At 36.1% G+C, this 16611-nt stretch overlaps 1 pseudogene; it reads right to left on the bottom strand.

Moving 5' to 3' along the window:
• The window catches only part of LOC127630588 (cytosolic carboxypeptidase 6-like), a 423742-nt pseudogene that overhangs the window by 384800 nt on the left and 22331 nt on the right, over positions 1 to 16611 (bottom strand).

Here is a 16611-nt window from a genome sequence, read left to right as displayed (position 1 = left end):
ACAAACTTTCTGAAATGTTTCTTTGTGCTGTTGGCAGTAGTAGCATCAGTGCAAAATGGAACGGGACACCTGTTTGTTTACTTTTGGAATGGCCCAACGGCATGGCGCAACGGATCCTTCCATGGTAGACAGCATCGTTGCTAATAGCATCAGGTGTAGACAGGGTGTGAGTGTTAACAGTTATGCTTCAGATGAATAGAGTAATATATTCGGATCTAATGTGTTGGATGTGCATTATGTGCGTTATTTGTAAACTGTGAAATGGAGCATTTCATGACCCCTTTAAAGCAGCAGCTTCATGGTGGTGATACACACTTACAGTCGCCGATTTCTTAGGAGCTACAAACTCTATCCCATTGTAAAAAAAATTTACCCTCAGTTTAGTGAAAGCGGGGGAAGCCCAGGTTCTAATGTAACAGATTGTTGGGTGGAGAAGAAAAGGAAAAACACATAGATCCATCATAAAAATAAATGCTGCAGCCAATTTCCACAAAGCCGCTAAGCTGATTGAGACACCCAAATCTGTTTCACCAGCTTGCATTTACTTCAAAATGGTCATCTTAGCTTCAGTATCACAGACTTTTGTTTTCCATTTCCCAGTTGTTGGCGGGTGTGCGGGACACTCGTTAACTACCCTGCACCTGGCCTGATATCTCTACAGCACAGGGCTGCCCAGATCAGTACTCTTTTATTTATTTAACTATTCCATTATTCTGCTTATTTGTGTTCTTAATTTCCTGAGAGAAAAAAAAAACGTGCCAGTCAAATCACAAGCTAAACTCACCAAACAAACATTTTGCTAAACCTACCGCCCCCACATCATCCCACTGAAGTTGATTAAATTCACACTAGTCCTCATTTTAAACAGAAATTGTATTGATGGAGAAAGGATTACAGAGAGAGAGGGCAAGGTGGTGACCGAAGGAGAGAGGGGGGAGGGCGGAGCTTCCATCAACGAAGCACCTCCATAGCTAATAGTGTAAATGTTCCTTTTTTGCCACCTGTAGTCAGTTTGGTGTGTGTTTATGCTTGTGTGTGTTTTCGCTCCACTTCTTGGTCTTTCTCTATTTTGCCATAGCAGCAAATATCCTGTTGGCGCAGGATGCAGAGTGGTATCTGGCCCTAAAATCGATCAGACTCCCGGGCTAGGGCTTCCATTCATCTCTCGGCCATAAAATTTGATTAGCGCTGTCTACAGCACCGCAGGGAGATGGGCTGATAGAGCCAGACTACAGCAACAGCATCCCACATTTCTATATAATCTCTCGCTCTTTCTAACGCACACATTAGATTTTGTCTCTCTAAATATTTCTTTGTAAAGCACTTCCTATTAATAACAGCTCATCTCTCTCTGTCTCCTCATATCTCCCTCGTCCCGATGGCATGTGCAATCCTCATGTACAGGTATCTAAGCAGAGGGAGAAAAATACTGCATGTGACCCCTCCCTTCTTAGTGTCAACTGTCTATGTATATATCTAAATTGACAGCCATGATGAGGCTTCGACCGGCATTAACAAAACTAAACAACTTTAGCCCAGCCCATCCAGCTGGGACAACTGGCAGACACGCCCTCTGTTCCCACATATCACTGTGGCATGTGACCACTCTTTTCGACCAATGACAATGTCCTGAGCTTACAAGTGGATACTGTCTGTCTACGCAGTAACATGTGAACAGAGAAGGAGAAATAAAATAGAGCAAGATAGACTTAAAGCTCAACAACAAGGTTAAGTTTGTCAATTTGACAATTTAATTGAAGTTTAATTGAAAGGACACTACCGTTTATATGATGAGATAGGGTAGGGTAGTAATATTTCAGACAATGCAAATAAAAGCAAAAGAAAGAAGCTGTTTATTCATTTGAGACAGAACTTGACTCAATCATAACATCCATAAATTACATTGTGTATAAACCAATCTGCGTGCCTGACTCATCTACCAAGAGGTCCCTGTAAATTGATTACAGGCATGAACTGGCACTTGAGTGCCACGCTTCTCCAGAAAAGTGATTTACATTCATGTAAGCCTACATGATTTAAGATTCATTTGCGATATTGATTCTTCCAGGAGCTGGAGATGTCATTTAAAGCATCAGTCAACCAATCTGCTGAGAATTCACATCAGCGTAAGGGATGAATTTATTTGGCTGCTAATTGTCTGCTTTTGGGACTGTGTGGAGTAAGTATAGGTGACACATCACAAAAGCTTAAAAAACTTTTGGCATATCATCGATGTAATAATGACAGGAAGACATCACTGACCTCCATGTCTTTCATTCTTTCGTGACACTCAAAACTTTTGGACAGTTTGTCAAATGTAATTTACATTAGAACAAGTTCACAAAAAAAGCACTGTAATGTGAATTAAGAAAATTAACTTTAAAAATATTTCCTAACAGCTAAGAAATTGTATATTGTATTATTTAATTAAAATACAGAAGAACTAAAGTAAAAAAAAAAAAAAAAAAAAAGCTTTGTATTGATGCATTTTCTAATTTCTATTGTGGTAAATGATGTCAAAACGACCATCACTGATCTTATCAATTCTTATTGAAATAAAAAAATATATATAATAATAATAAATATATAAATATATACACACACACACTTGTCAAAGCCACATTTTACTTGTATTTGACACTTAGCAAATGTTAGTTTGGACACAGGATACATCTTCTCTATATGCAGTTGTATCCGGTGTCCACATTATGTGTCTGATATAATAGTTCCACAAAGTATTTGGACACTTTTGAACACCTAAATCACACATTAGAAATGAATTTCATAGCATTGTTTTTTTTTACCAAATAGTCACAACGAGTCTAAATTTAAGTTAATTTTCTTGATTAGTGTGTTAGTGCTCTATTTCTTTCAAATAAATGCTGCAAAGTTTAATATTTATTATATAATGCAAAGACATTTATACATTTTTAAGTACAGTTTAAGAGTCCTAATTCTTTTGGAGGCCACTGTATGTCTATAGAGGGGTTTATTTTAGCTGTACATGGAAGTGTGACAAACAATAGAAACATCTCTGTTGAAGGAGGGGTGTTTAGCTTGTACGTCTATGTAGGGAGTCTCTGCATTGATCTGTACTCACCTGAATCTCTTGAATATTATCCACTGTGAAGTTGAACCAAACCCTAAATAGTGGGTTACAAGTGCCCAGCCTGATGAAGAGATCGAACTCAAATTCACTGATGTAGTTAACATGGCCCAAGTTACCTATAGAGAGTTAAGTTAGTCTTTCTTAGTTTTTCAGGACTCAAATCTGTTCCCTCATCCAGAAGCAGCAAATCTTTATGTAACTTATGCATAGAAAAACATATTTTAAAACATGAAAATCTTTAGTGTTACATCACAGACATATGTATATAACAACATAGACAGCAGTGACTTGGAAAGATATACCAGAAGGCTAATAATTGGACTGAATTCAGTAGGGTATGTGTGTATTTGTTGATATTCTGAACATAGTATTTCATTTATGCAAAGTGAAATAAAACACTGTGTGGCAGTCTAACCTTGTCTTTTGCTCACAGATTTTGACACACACACACACACAAACACACACACACACACACGTGCGTGTACATCTTGCTGGGTGGGATGGAGGCAGTCAGTCGAGAGGCTTGGCAGTCACTCAGGTGACGACTAGACATCTTTGGTAGCAGATCGCAGAATAACAAGCCTCAAAATTGCTGCTACAAACAAATAAATAATAACAAACCAGGAAACATTCTTTGTTGATAAAATATTAGCATATTAGAATTATATACAGTATATAACATATTTGTTGGCCCTGCACAAATGTCAAATCACAGGTACTAAAGTTCACCCTTAGACAAGCAGGCTAATGGGAAAACAGGGAATCATCTGAATCCATCACAACATGTAGAATAAAACTGTACAGACTGTTTGATCTGCTGCAACAACACTTTACCATGAGGCAAAATACGACATGTGCTGCATGTTTCAGTCACTAGCTGCATTTTGAGACCTTTCTTTACTATTCGGAAATTAGAAATCACCCCCTCAAACTAAAGTTAAGGCTAATTGCTATACTAATAAAGTTAACTGGATGGTTTGGCATAGTTAACCCATTTAATTCCATTGTAAGTGCCTTACTGTAACCCAGATTTTTGTTTTTTTAAGAAAAGTTGGGACCAGTCAAAATTATTTTTTTGTGGTAATTAACATTATGCCACAAAGCCGTCAACTGACCTTAACATGTACTGATCCCAGAATATTAATATAAAATATAATATCTAAGTCACCTTGGATAAAAGCATCTGCTAAATTAATATTTAGAGAAATACAGCACTACACGCATTGTAGTCCAACGGCCCTGCTTTACAGTAATGAGTTAAGTCATAAGGATGAACAGGAAAAAAATGGAAGTTGCATATGCATCTGGTTGCCCTCCTTGTGCAGTCTGTGTTTAGGGAAAGAAGCGTGGATATCCCCGCATGGTGGAAGCCAGCTCAGAGCTAATTACTGACAGATGGAGTGACCACCATTCCGTCACACCAGAGCCAGTGGAGCTTCATCCTTCTCCCAGAACAGAGCTCCATCATCACCAGACACACACTTTTAACATTCCCAAACTCCTCTCAAACTCACTCTGCCTGTCCACAAACCAGCAGGTCCGGACTGTCTCTGGACGAAGCGTTAAAGTGTGAAGTTCATCCTCCTTAGATTTCAACTTCCCGACGAAGTTCAATCATCCTCAATAAAACTCCCCAAACTCATTTCCTGGGACAGCTGGGGAAAAAAATACATTATGAATGGAGACTATAAATAAAACCTTGTGAAAACAAGGTTTCCATTTTTTTTTCTTTTCAGAAATATATTTATATAAGCTAATTTATGTATTTCTGTCCATTTTCTGAATGGCTACCCAATGGTTCTAATGCACAATTCCTCTTTCTTCAAGTGTAAAGTACAGATTGATAGTGCTCTCCAGATGAAATGGATATTGGCACTTTAGCTGATTAAAGTCACTTTCTCTTATTAAAGTCACTTTCTCTTAAACAAATCTCCAGTAGAAAGAATCAGAGTATGACAGCAGTAGCACACTCCTGAAGGAAAGATATTTTTATAGAGTATTAGACAACTATGACAAAGGTCAATGAGTGACCTTTATAAACAAATCCAAATGAAATGGAAAGGTTCATGTGTAATGGAAACATGATGTATAGTTAAGAGAAATTGAATCAAATTGAGTGTGTTGATCAATTGCTATATTTTTAAATGTCTGTGTGCAGAGTCCAAAATGTACACTTGCCAAGCACCAAATGCATTTAAAATTAACTTTGGAGAGTAAATAAAATGCCATTTATTGCCATTGGCTGGTAATTTTACTAAGAACCTCAGTATATAATACATTATACAATATAATAATCAAAACAAGAAACAATTCAAAACAAAAACATATAAAACATCCACTACAGAAAACTAGAACTTTTACCTTTGTAAATATATATATATATATCTGAGGTTTATTGTTTTTTCCAGAATTCCATGAAGCGACACATACACTATGTTGAATATTTCTCACTTTAAGTAACTAAAACGAAAATATGAGGAACAAAATAACATTGTCTCTTCATATTTTTAATACAGTAAATGCAGTTTTACAGAGAGAGAGTGACTGGCTCATATTGCATATGATGATATACAGTATCTACTGTATAAACATTTATTATTATTTTATTATTATTATCATATTTTTTTAAATACCATTTCATGGCTGGTAAATTTACTTGATACACTTGCCATTGGTAGGAGGGGACCCTGTGTATGTGCACCCAGATTAATATTACATATCTAGTTTAATTTAATCAGTTTGAAAGAGATCTAAAACCTCCTGGGCATCAGATATGAACAAAAATATCAATATGTATTGCCATTTCTAATTCCCCTTCATATCTAAATTTGAATGGCAGACGTGAATTCCCAGCAGCAGTGATAGGGCCCACAATGCAGCTCTAAGTAGCTGAGAAAAGTCAAGTCAAACACACTTTAAACCAAACATTACATCTGTATTACAGCTCTAACATGTAATTTTTTATACATCAGCCAACCATATAGAGAAACAGAGAGAGGATCAGTGGCTGAGCCAGTCATTGAAGGAGAAAGAGAAAGAGAGAATCAGAGATTTATAGAGAAAAGAAGGGGGGGGGGAGAGAGAGAGAGAGAGAGAGAGAGAGAGAGAGAGAGAGAGAGAGAGAGAGAGAGAGAGATTGGTGGCTGCACCTGCTCCAGACAGATGTGCACACTAATTCATCACTCATTCATTCCGTTACATTAATAATTTACGCCACTTTTAGCATCAAATATTGATGACCTATCGCAAGGTTTTCATGTGAGAATAATACTAGCTACAATTAGTAGATAAAAAAAATATATGCCAAAACTTTTCAATACTTGTTTATATATATATTTATATTCAGCACTTTCTTTAATTTCTGAACAAGCCCTTACAAATGCTGTATAATAGTGACTTATGAAGATGGTCATTAGTAAAAGAAATAACTATATAAATGTAAAATAAAAAAAAGGCTCATTAATGGCCCAACATAATGTCCAGGTCTTGAAAATTCAGACCTTAAGGAAAAAAAAAAAATTATTACAGCTGTGGCAGTTTTAGTTAAAGATTTTAAATGTATTTTGGCTACTATTTTTCATTTTTTAATGATTTTTTAGAAGGCAAGCTACATTGACCTAACCACAGATATAAGGAGCCATCCATGGTCTTACCTATGCTTATAGCATTGCGCTGTATATACAAGGGAAAGAACATAAAGCGGTTTAAAGTCTGAACCTTCAAGACTTATTAACAAATACGTTTTCCTCCTGTTTAATGTGTTCTTTTTAAATTATGTTTGATATTATTTGGAAATAAACTGGCCTTTTTGTCTTTAGATATTCCTAAAGATTACTTAAATTATTAAGAGCCTGATGAAAGGAAAACAATATCCGTTATGGAGTAGTTAAAATATTCTAACTGGAAATAATGTGTTCATTACATAAAGTTTAATATGATTTCACAAAACACCTTAAAGTAAAAAAATAATTGCATTGAATTCAAAAGGTTCCATTTACTTGTGAAAAATAACTTTGTATCCAATGTAAATATAAAATGCAATTAAGTAATTATGCTATTTATTAATAAAATGAATTTCTATAAACCAACTTTATGTGCATGTGCATTACAATATACATCAGTCACCACAGAAGACCATTTTTGACACAGGAAAAACACTGAATGTCTTAATGTACAGGTAACTATAACTATAGAGCAAACTGCTTTATTGCTAAACGTTCTTCTTGTAAACTAATTAAAATGATTGTACTGTGGTGTTATTACATTTAAGACATAAACACGCTTTAGTCTTGCTACAGAGCTCTTCAGCAACATAGGCTGGGATTTCAGTACCATAGACAGCGCAACAGAGAGTTGAAGTTGCTGTCCTTGGTCCTGATCTTTCTCTTAAAGAACTTATTATGAGCTCAAAAAGCATTGCTGTGTAACTTACAAACTCTCAATCATTATTTCTCTCAATCATGACTCCAGATTTTTGATACTCAGTACACTATATTAATTTAAATACAAGCACACACAGAAATGCTGATATTGCAGCAATTGACTGATTCATTTTCCTTCAATTTTGAGCTGGTAGTTTGTATTACAGTATATCCCAGAGCCTTACATTTAAGAGAAAAAAAACACATCTCGGGCTTCAGGGCAACATTTCTCTACTAAGCTTGATAGGAGAGGATATGATACACCATTGATTTGAGTTTTAATTTTATGGTGCCTGACTCAAGAGTCAGTCCACGATGAGCTGTAATCTACAACGCTTTGGCCAGCCCTAAACAAGCATAAATACTACACTGTAAGAGAAGTCCGGCCATCACAGCTGGGAGGACAAATGCCATTTTGGATGACAGTTTACTGACAACACAGATAATTAAATGTATAACCAGGAAGGAAAAATCAATTACAGTATTTGTAGGTCTTATACTGTGTGTATACTGGAGAAGGATTGAGTGAGAGAGAGAGAGAGAGAGAGAGAGAGAGAGAGAGAGAGAGAGAGAGAGAGAGAGAGAGAGAGAGAGAGAGAGACAAACACTTTCAACTCAGTCTTGAACATTTTATCTACATATTCCATCATAAGAGTGAGTGTTCCTTATTTCTACAAGGAAGCGCGAAGATTGAACAAATTGGGTTTTAGGCAAATAACACAACAAGCTCTGCTCAGAGGAGAACTGTATGGTGTTCAACGGGAATAGAGACACTGGTGTTTTTATAACCTGTTTGCTCTCAGCAGAACGACACCGCAGAGCTGCTGTGAGAAGAGACACTTTCTCATTTATAGGGAGTTAATTCCCACTGTTATCAGCAAACTGAAATAAACATTCCATATAGAGAAAAGAGTGGGAGGTTGAATCATCTTATCTAGTGGCTTGTGTGTGTGTGTGTGTGTGTGTGTGTGTGTGTGTGTGTGTGTGTGTGTGTGTGTGTGTGTGTGTGTGTGTGTGTGTGTGTGTGCCTGTGAGTGTGTGGTCTGTATGTGTGTGTCTGTGTTTCTCATGTGGTTAACCTTGTTATAGATGTAGAAGAGAAAAGCAAATAGAGAATCCACATTAATGTAATGTGTTTGCTGTCTGGAAAAGCAAGTGGGTGGTCTCCACTCAGCTACCTCGCACCGTTCCTTCCTTCCAGCTGTTCAGATCAGACACTTATTTCTAAAACATACACTTGGTCTCCATTGGCTCTCATCGGATTTGACTTTCTGATATGCTTTGGTTTCCATGACTATATTAATGTTCAACACCTCATATGGCATAGAATCTACAACAAACCACATGTAATGAAAACATAATGAATGTTCTCTTGTATATATTTCAGTGCAACATGCAAGGATATTTTGGTTCAATAGAGAAAAGCTGAACCATTACTAAAGAGCTATATCTGGTTCTAATTATTGTTTATTGCAAAATGAACATTTTATGTTCTTCTGTTTGAATTTGTACTTTGTCAATTACATTATATATGAGAAAAAACACTTATTTCCTAAATAATTGCAGGACAATTCATGTGTGCTGACTGCAATACACCTAGAATAAATGAAGAGCAACATATTGGCGAGGAAAGAAGAATGAGAAAAGGAGAGTGACGGAAAAATAATGGGGGGGGCAAGTAGACCTTGGCATACAAGAGGAACTTGGCTTGGCTAATCCCATTACTGAGCTACAAGGTCTGGTCAGTTAGAGCAGTCCTTCTGCTCATCTAATACAATGGAAGAGCTTTCAGTCTGCAGCTGCCTAACAGACAACAACTAGAGAAACTGACCAGGACCATGCAAGAAGAAACTGAGAGATAATGGAACATAAATGAGGCAGGTTTTCAAGTTTTAGTTACAAATTTTATTCCTTGATAATATGGAGTCAAACAGTGCGATTCTCATATACTTTATATTTAGAAGATGTTTAGCTAGTGTCCTAATTAGGAACTACACAATAAAAGGTCAAGCGAAAAATCACATCTGTTCCGTTTTTATCTTTTTCTCCTAACAAGCCACGACAAATGATTGCAACAAGTCATTTTGAAACATTGAGATTAGGACTAGGCAATATTGCTTTAAAACAATATTATTAAGTCAATTGTTAATATGCGATATAGAGTATATCTCATTATTTTTCACCATTTCATCATTTCATCCAAACAGTTATTGTCACCAAGTAGATTCAAAATGTTTAATGCATGAAGTAAAAATAATTAAGACATGTTTTCCATAGTTTCTCACAACACAACAATTACTATTGTGGGACAGAGTGATGGTTATTAATATAATACAGTACTTAATTTTCATTATTATTATTTGTATTTGTTATATTTTTAAGGATAAGATTTATACAATAGTACTCTTATTTATATCAAATTTACTTGACCTGCACCTGGAGCTTTTATAGATGTCTATTTGAACAGAAGTTTGGAAAAGGACAAATACTATCTTGTATCTATTGATCAGCTGTACTTTAGTTACTGGTCAGAAATGTGGAAAGTCTAGTGCTTTTCAGGCACTGACAAAGGAATTGGACACAGACATCTAGCAGCCTTACAAAAACAAAAAATTCTTCCGCTGTTACAAACTGCATTGGAAATTAGAAGCAACTCTGGAGACTGGCCACGTCTTAAAATGTGTTTTTGCCATGTGCTCCTTTTCATTATTGGAAAACACATCAGATTCCCCCTGGGTGAGAATACCTGGACACAGACAACTGATAAAGCTGAAATTGATTCAAACCCCAGGACAGGTATCTGCCTCAAGACCTGAAGCCAAACACTGTCTATGCAGTTTTTCCTCCTCTCTGTCTAAAGGCAAGGTGTCACAGAAGCAACATCTATCTCTCTCTCCCTCTGTCTGTCTTTTCTCTCTCTTAAACTTTTTTTTCATGTTTTTATCGTTATCTAGACAAGAACAGAGCCATGACCTCTAACTCTCAGTACATTCGTAACAGGTGTCAAAACTGAGAGCTTTCAACTAGTATTCATTGTGATGCTAACTGTAGGACTGCCATTCCAATAGTCCCATGAGGAGGGCCGTGCCATGCATGAATGTGGCTTTTTAAGCTAACAGTCTGTAGATGCTAATTAATGACATCAATTACACAATGTCACCCAAATCACTAGACTGTCATTAAAATGGAATTGTAAAATAATCTGGCACATTAGCATTTTATCAAAAATTAGGCAGGGAATAAATGCAAGAGTAGTAATTGCTTGACATCTATCTTTATGAAGGGATATGCAGAATTGTCGGTGGCACAAAATGTGGAGCGTCTGTGGAATGCATTGTGGTTTGCAGCCCACACGCTTGGCAACAGTGATAAAGGGACCAATGAATCTGAAAAGGTTAAAATTTTCTTGCAGCACTTGTATTGGAATTTCTCGAAGAAAAAAAGAGCCCAAAGCAAGTGTGTTCATTTCATAACAGTCGGCAGGTCACAGTGAAGCATTCACTGTGAAATGTACTAAATTGTACCATCGATCACAGCCATGAAACACGCTAGCTGTTGTGAAGCCCCAGACTCCTGGAGGCACTCTCTTAAAAGAGCCACTCACGGCCGTCAACGGTGGTCTTCCCCCTTCATCTCATTTTGGGAAAACTTTGTTAACATGGTTACCCCTTTAAATACAGATTTTGATTACTCACTCTTTTGTTCTCATTCCATTTTATTCCTCCTCTTATCATTTTGTTAGCTCTATGGTTTGAATCCTTAGTTGGTAAATAGCAGTCACTTCAAATTCCATGCTATCTCTTTACAAGTTAATTATATTGAGTCTTACAAAGGACAAAAGAGGCTTTGCCAGCAGGACAACAGTCCAGGTTTTTTCTTTTTTGTAGGCTGTTATTCAGGCATTTTTGTTTGCGCACTACTTCAGTCTGTTTCGTTATCTCTCCTTCTAGTTCCCGCTCTATATCCCTGGCCTGGCAATAAGAATAATCTTTCCTGTGGAGAGTTGGGAGATAAAGACAGAAGAAGCTAAAGGGTCCTTGGTGAGCCTGTGGTGAAGAGAAGGTCAACAGTTCTGCAAAGAGGGGTCTGTTATCAGGGTGTTAGCATTCTATTGGGGAGGAAGTAGCCCTGTTTATTTACAGTTATCACTCAGCCTGTGGCTGATTGGTGTGTAATGGGAAGTGGGCACCAAAGGAAGTGTAAGGAACAAGGGGGCCCAGAAATCAACTGCAACTCCAGTAGGTCACCAATAAAAGAGCTTTATTATGAGAACCGTGAAATGTCAAAAGAAAAAAAAACATGTTAAACTTTAGCCATTGTTTAAAAACAGCTGATGATGAGGTTGCAGAAAACCTGCTGGAAAATTACTGTGAAAGAAAAAAAACTAATTTGATTAGTCACCTTAAAGCAATGGTTCCCAACCTGGGTTCCAGGATGTGGAAACTCATATGCTTTGAGGCGGTCAAAGATCCATAAAATGCGCTATACCAGTAGACAGCACTCTTCTAACTCAAAGTGATATACGCCAAATTTCAAGATAAAACATTGAAATCTGTTCAAATACCTTGAATCTGGTAACTGTAGAAAAACTTCATTACATTTTGCTCAACCAACCACAGCATCTTTGCACAACTGCGTGAGGATAAAGCGCACCAAATATAATCTGATTTTAAATTGATAGTTCAGCCAAAACTGAAAATGATCTCATCATTTACTCACCCTCATGCCATCCCAGATGTGTATGACTTTCTTTCTTCTGCAGAACACAAGCGAAGATTTTTAGAAGAACAGCTCAGCTCTGTAGGTCCATACTATGCAAGTGAATGGTGACCAGAACTCAGAAAGTCAACAAATTACATAAAGTGGTTATGTCCATGTCTTCTGATGCAATATGATGGGTGTGGGTGAGAAACAAATCAATATTTAAGTAATTTTTTACTATCAATCTCCATCTTTGACCAGCCCCAACCAGTAGGTGGCTGAATGTGAAAGTCAGTTCCACACCAGAATGTGGAAGTGAAAGTGAACGTGTAGATTTACAGTTAAATATTGATCTGTTTCTCACTCACATATATCATATCACTTCAGAAGACATTGATTAAACCACTTGAGTCTTATGGATTACTTTTAAACTGCATTTTGGGCCTTCAAAGTTCTGGTCACCATTAAAATGCATTGTGAGGACCAACAGAGCAGAAATGTTCTTTTAAAAATCTTAATTTGTGTTCTGCAGAAGAAAGAAATTCATACACATCTAGGATGGCATGAGGGTGAGTAAATACTGAGTTTTGGCTGAACTACCCCTTTAACAGAGGTGTGCTGACTGAAACAACATACTTTGTTGACATGTTAACACTTAATAATGAGACAATCAATTATCTGCAGGCCTATGTGTAATGTAAAAGTGTAAATTGCTAGAAATATTCAAAAAATGTTATGCAAAATCCCGCTGCATGGCAGGGAATGTCAATTTAAAAAAAATTATTATATCATAATAATATTATTATTTCTTTATGTCTTTATACTTTTATATAATTTTTGCATTTCTCACAGCCTCTCTCGCACGTGCACGCGAGCACACACAGCATGTGCAGGTAGAGAGAGATTGAAGATGTCTCCCTTCCCTTAGTTACTGTTGCTGGCACTGCTAAGCTTTCCTATTGGCATCTGTTCTGCTTTACTTTTTGCATCTGAACTGCCACAAAGCATGGAGAGAGAAGCGATAGAGCAAATTACCTCAGCAATTATCAAATAACATAAAGGTTGGGAACCACTACAACTAAAGCTTGCTTCAGCTAAAAAGTTTCATCACAGAATTCAGTTTACAAGAGTTGAGAAAAAATTAAAAATGTTATATATATATATATATATATATATATATATATATATATATATAACACAGAATTCAGTTTACAAGAGTTGAGAAAAAATTAAAAATGTTATATATATATATATATATATATATATATATATATATATATATATATATATATATATATATGAAATCTTACCAACTTAACATGACCCTGACAAGAATCTATTCAGAACAATGCTAATGTGAGTTAATAATGTGCTTTTTATTGTATTGTACTTTTTATATAATGCAGTGTTTTATTTTATTAAATAATTACTTTGTAATTATCTTGTTAGTTACTCTGAATCAAGAAAGGCATGACACAAAGAATAAAATTACTATTTACATTTCTTTCAAAGTTGTGTGTTAATTATTATCAGTGATTGGAAACAAGGTAGCATAAAAAAACACAACCACCAAACTTTCGGTATCAGCAGAGTTGTTCTATATAATCGGAAATCTGTATCGGCAAACAAGTTTTGTATCAAACTTCTGTATCAAAACCACCCTGGCTAAGATAGTTTTCCTTGCATTTTACATTCAAAAGACTCGAAGATAAATACAGCCAGGGGTCGTGCCTGGTTCAACAAAGCACAGCTTTTTTTTTCTGTAGGCTTATATACCGAGCTCAACCAATTGATTGTTTTGTCTGGACTATTAAAGAGAATCAGCTTGGAGTAGGGAAAAAACCACATGACTCCTCTAAGCAAGCAGCAGTCAGGGCTAAGGGGTGGTATACAGTGATAAACCCAGAGTTGAGTCCCAGAGCAATAGCAAACAGTAACTAGTGCACATCTGGTCTGCGATGTTGGGTTGTGCACCAGTGTGATAAAACAACAGTTGAATCAATGGAGTATAGCCATTGTGCACCAAGATGCCTGCAAAATGCCAGCAAGGCTTCTTGGCCATCACAAGCTGGAGACACAGACATTTCTCAACGTGCAAAATCTTTTCAAACAGGGAATTACATAAAGGGCTGCTACTGTCAATGGCCTGATAGACTCACATGGAAGGAAGAATGGGGGGTTTGGTTGGTTCAACAGCAAGCTGTTCAGAAATCTTTGCAGAATATTAGTGTTCCTTCTCGCCTGCCTTTGCACAAGCACTCTAGCAAACTACACCCACATGGTTTAATTGCTTAAGGGAAATTAAGTAACATGCTCTAAATATATAGTAAAAGTAAAAAATAAAAAGACAAGAAAGTACAGAAGCTCACTCAGGAGAAAGGCAGACTTTTCTGTTTTTTGTGCAAAATCCTTGATCTATTGACTACGAGGGATTACATTTCCATTTATTACTTGACATATTATATATACAATGTTGTGCATTTCAAGATGAAAATAAAGCAGGAAGGGTCATTTTGGCTGCATTGCAGGAGGCATTGAAATGAGAAGTGGCAATCAAAGCAAGGAGCATTTGAACCCTCTTCAAAGAACAGATGCAAAGTATTTGCTCTAATTAAAGGCACAGTATTTGCACACTTAAAATGGTCCTGATTTAAAGACAGTGGGTGGTCTAGCATTAGTTTTCAGCTAGACTTTGGCCTTTTTAAGTCCCTCTCAAAGGGTCTTTTCAACAAAAATGTTCTCTCACACAATTCTTACAGAGGCAGATGAAAGGTTATAGATTTTGCTATTAATGTTACCATCTATCACAGCAAATTTAGACTGAATATATTTTAAATGCTAAATATCATCTCCTTCGTGGATCACTAAGTATTTCTTCACTTCAGTTATTTTCACAGTTCATGGAATAGTTCATGGTTCCAGTTGTTTTCCACCTCAGGAACGAGTTGCATGTGGAACTAAAACCTGAAACAAACCAAAAACCTTTAAAGAATCTGGTCTAGAGGTAGTACTTTCTTGGCAAAGTGGAACTATGTGGTGCTAACAGATTGTTTGCTATCCCTTAAGCCCACCCCTTCACCTACCCCAAACACCAACCAAAACAATACAAGGAGTCAGAATTTGATACGACACCAACACCAGCGAGGCAAAAATAAATATTCAGTTTGAACTTCAGACACTTGGCAACTAATCAGGCTTTTCTTTCTGTGATGGTGCAGCTATTTAATTAAATTTCTCTTACACAATGTTTGTATATAGTGTTTATATATTTAGATACAAAATCTAATCTTAACCGAGACTAAAAAATACATTATACAGAGACTACAGAAGAGCATGTGCAAACTTGCGTCCCAGGTTGCTAGAAGGGCTCGTCAAAAAAAAATAAAAAATACACTGAATAGTATGTACACATAATGAATGTAAAAAAGTTAGCTTATATCCTTGAGGTAAAGTAAAAAAAAAATGTATTAGTGCATAATGCAAAGAGTCAAGCCCTTAAAAATTGCAAACAATTGTGCAAACAGGGCAGTGCGAAAAGTTACATAAAGAATTTAAAGTACTGAAAAGTAGAACAAAGACAATATATACATTATAAATACAATTTACAAACTATATATGCGATAATCATGAAATATAAATAATGCTATGATCATTAACTCTCTTATAGTCTTGTTTAATTTGAATTAATTTCCATCTAAATATTTATCATCAATGCCAAACTTCACAAGACGGTCAGACATTACTTGAGAAACTTCTTGTTTCTGGTCAACATTTCAAACTTATGTTGATTTGTTTTCTTCTCTATAAATACTCAGCAAAGCTGTCACAGCAGTGTCTGTCCATTTATCCATTCTGATTTAACAACAACAATTTAACAAAAGTTTTATTGAAGAATTTTGGTTGGCCAACGAGAAAAGTTCACTGTTCTGTCTTCACCCAAATAGTTCCACTTTGCAAGAAAAGTACTACTGTACCTCTGGAGCAGGTCCTACAAAGGATCCTGGTTTGGTTCAGGTTTTAGTTCATTGTGGAACAAGTCCACGTGGTAGAAAAACAATGTAATCTGAAAATAGTCCAGGAACTAGGAAAAGTTCTAGCAGAGGAAAAACACCTTAACATTTTTTTATAAAAACATGATACCAAATAGTTTCAAATGGCATTGTGTTTATTGGAAGCACAAGTATATATAACAACCTAAAAAGTATGATCAAAATACAGTTCACTAAAAAAAGTATAAACAAAAAGGTATGGACAAACACAATTAACACAGACAACTCAGGTTGGTGTACTGGTGCTGAAACAGTCCATTCATCTCTATATTCCTCACAGAGATTAAAGAGTGAAACAAGTCAATACAATTGATTTAACTTTTTCAACATT

Source organism: Xyrauchen texanus, chromosome 37, assembly GCF_025860055.1.
Source record: "Xyrauchen texanus isolate HMW12.3.18 chromosome 37, RBS_HiC_50CHRs, whole genome shotgun sequence".
NCBI lineage: Eukaryota > Metazoa > Chordata > Actinopteri > Cypriniformes > Catostomidae > Xyrauchen > Xyrauchen texanus.
This window is presented reverse-complemented; position numbering and strand designations above follow the sequence as displayed.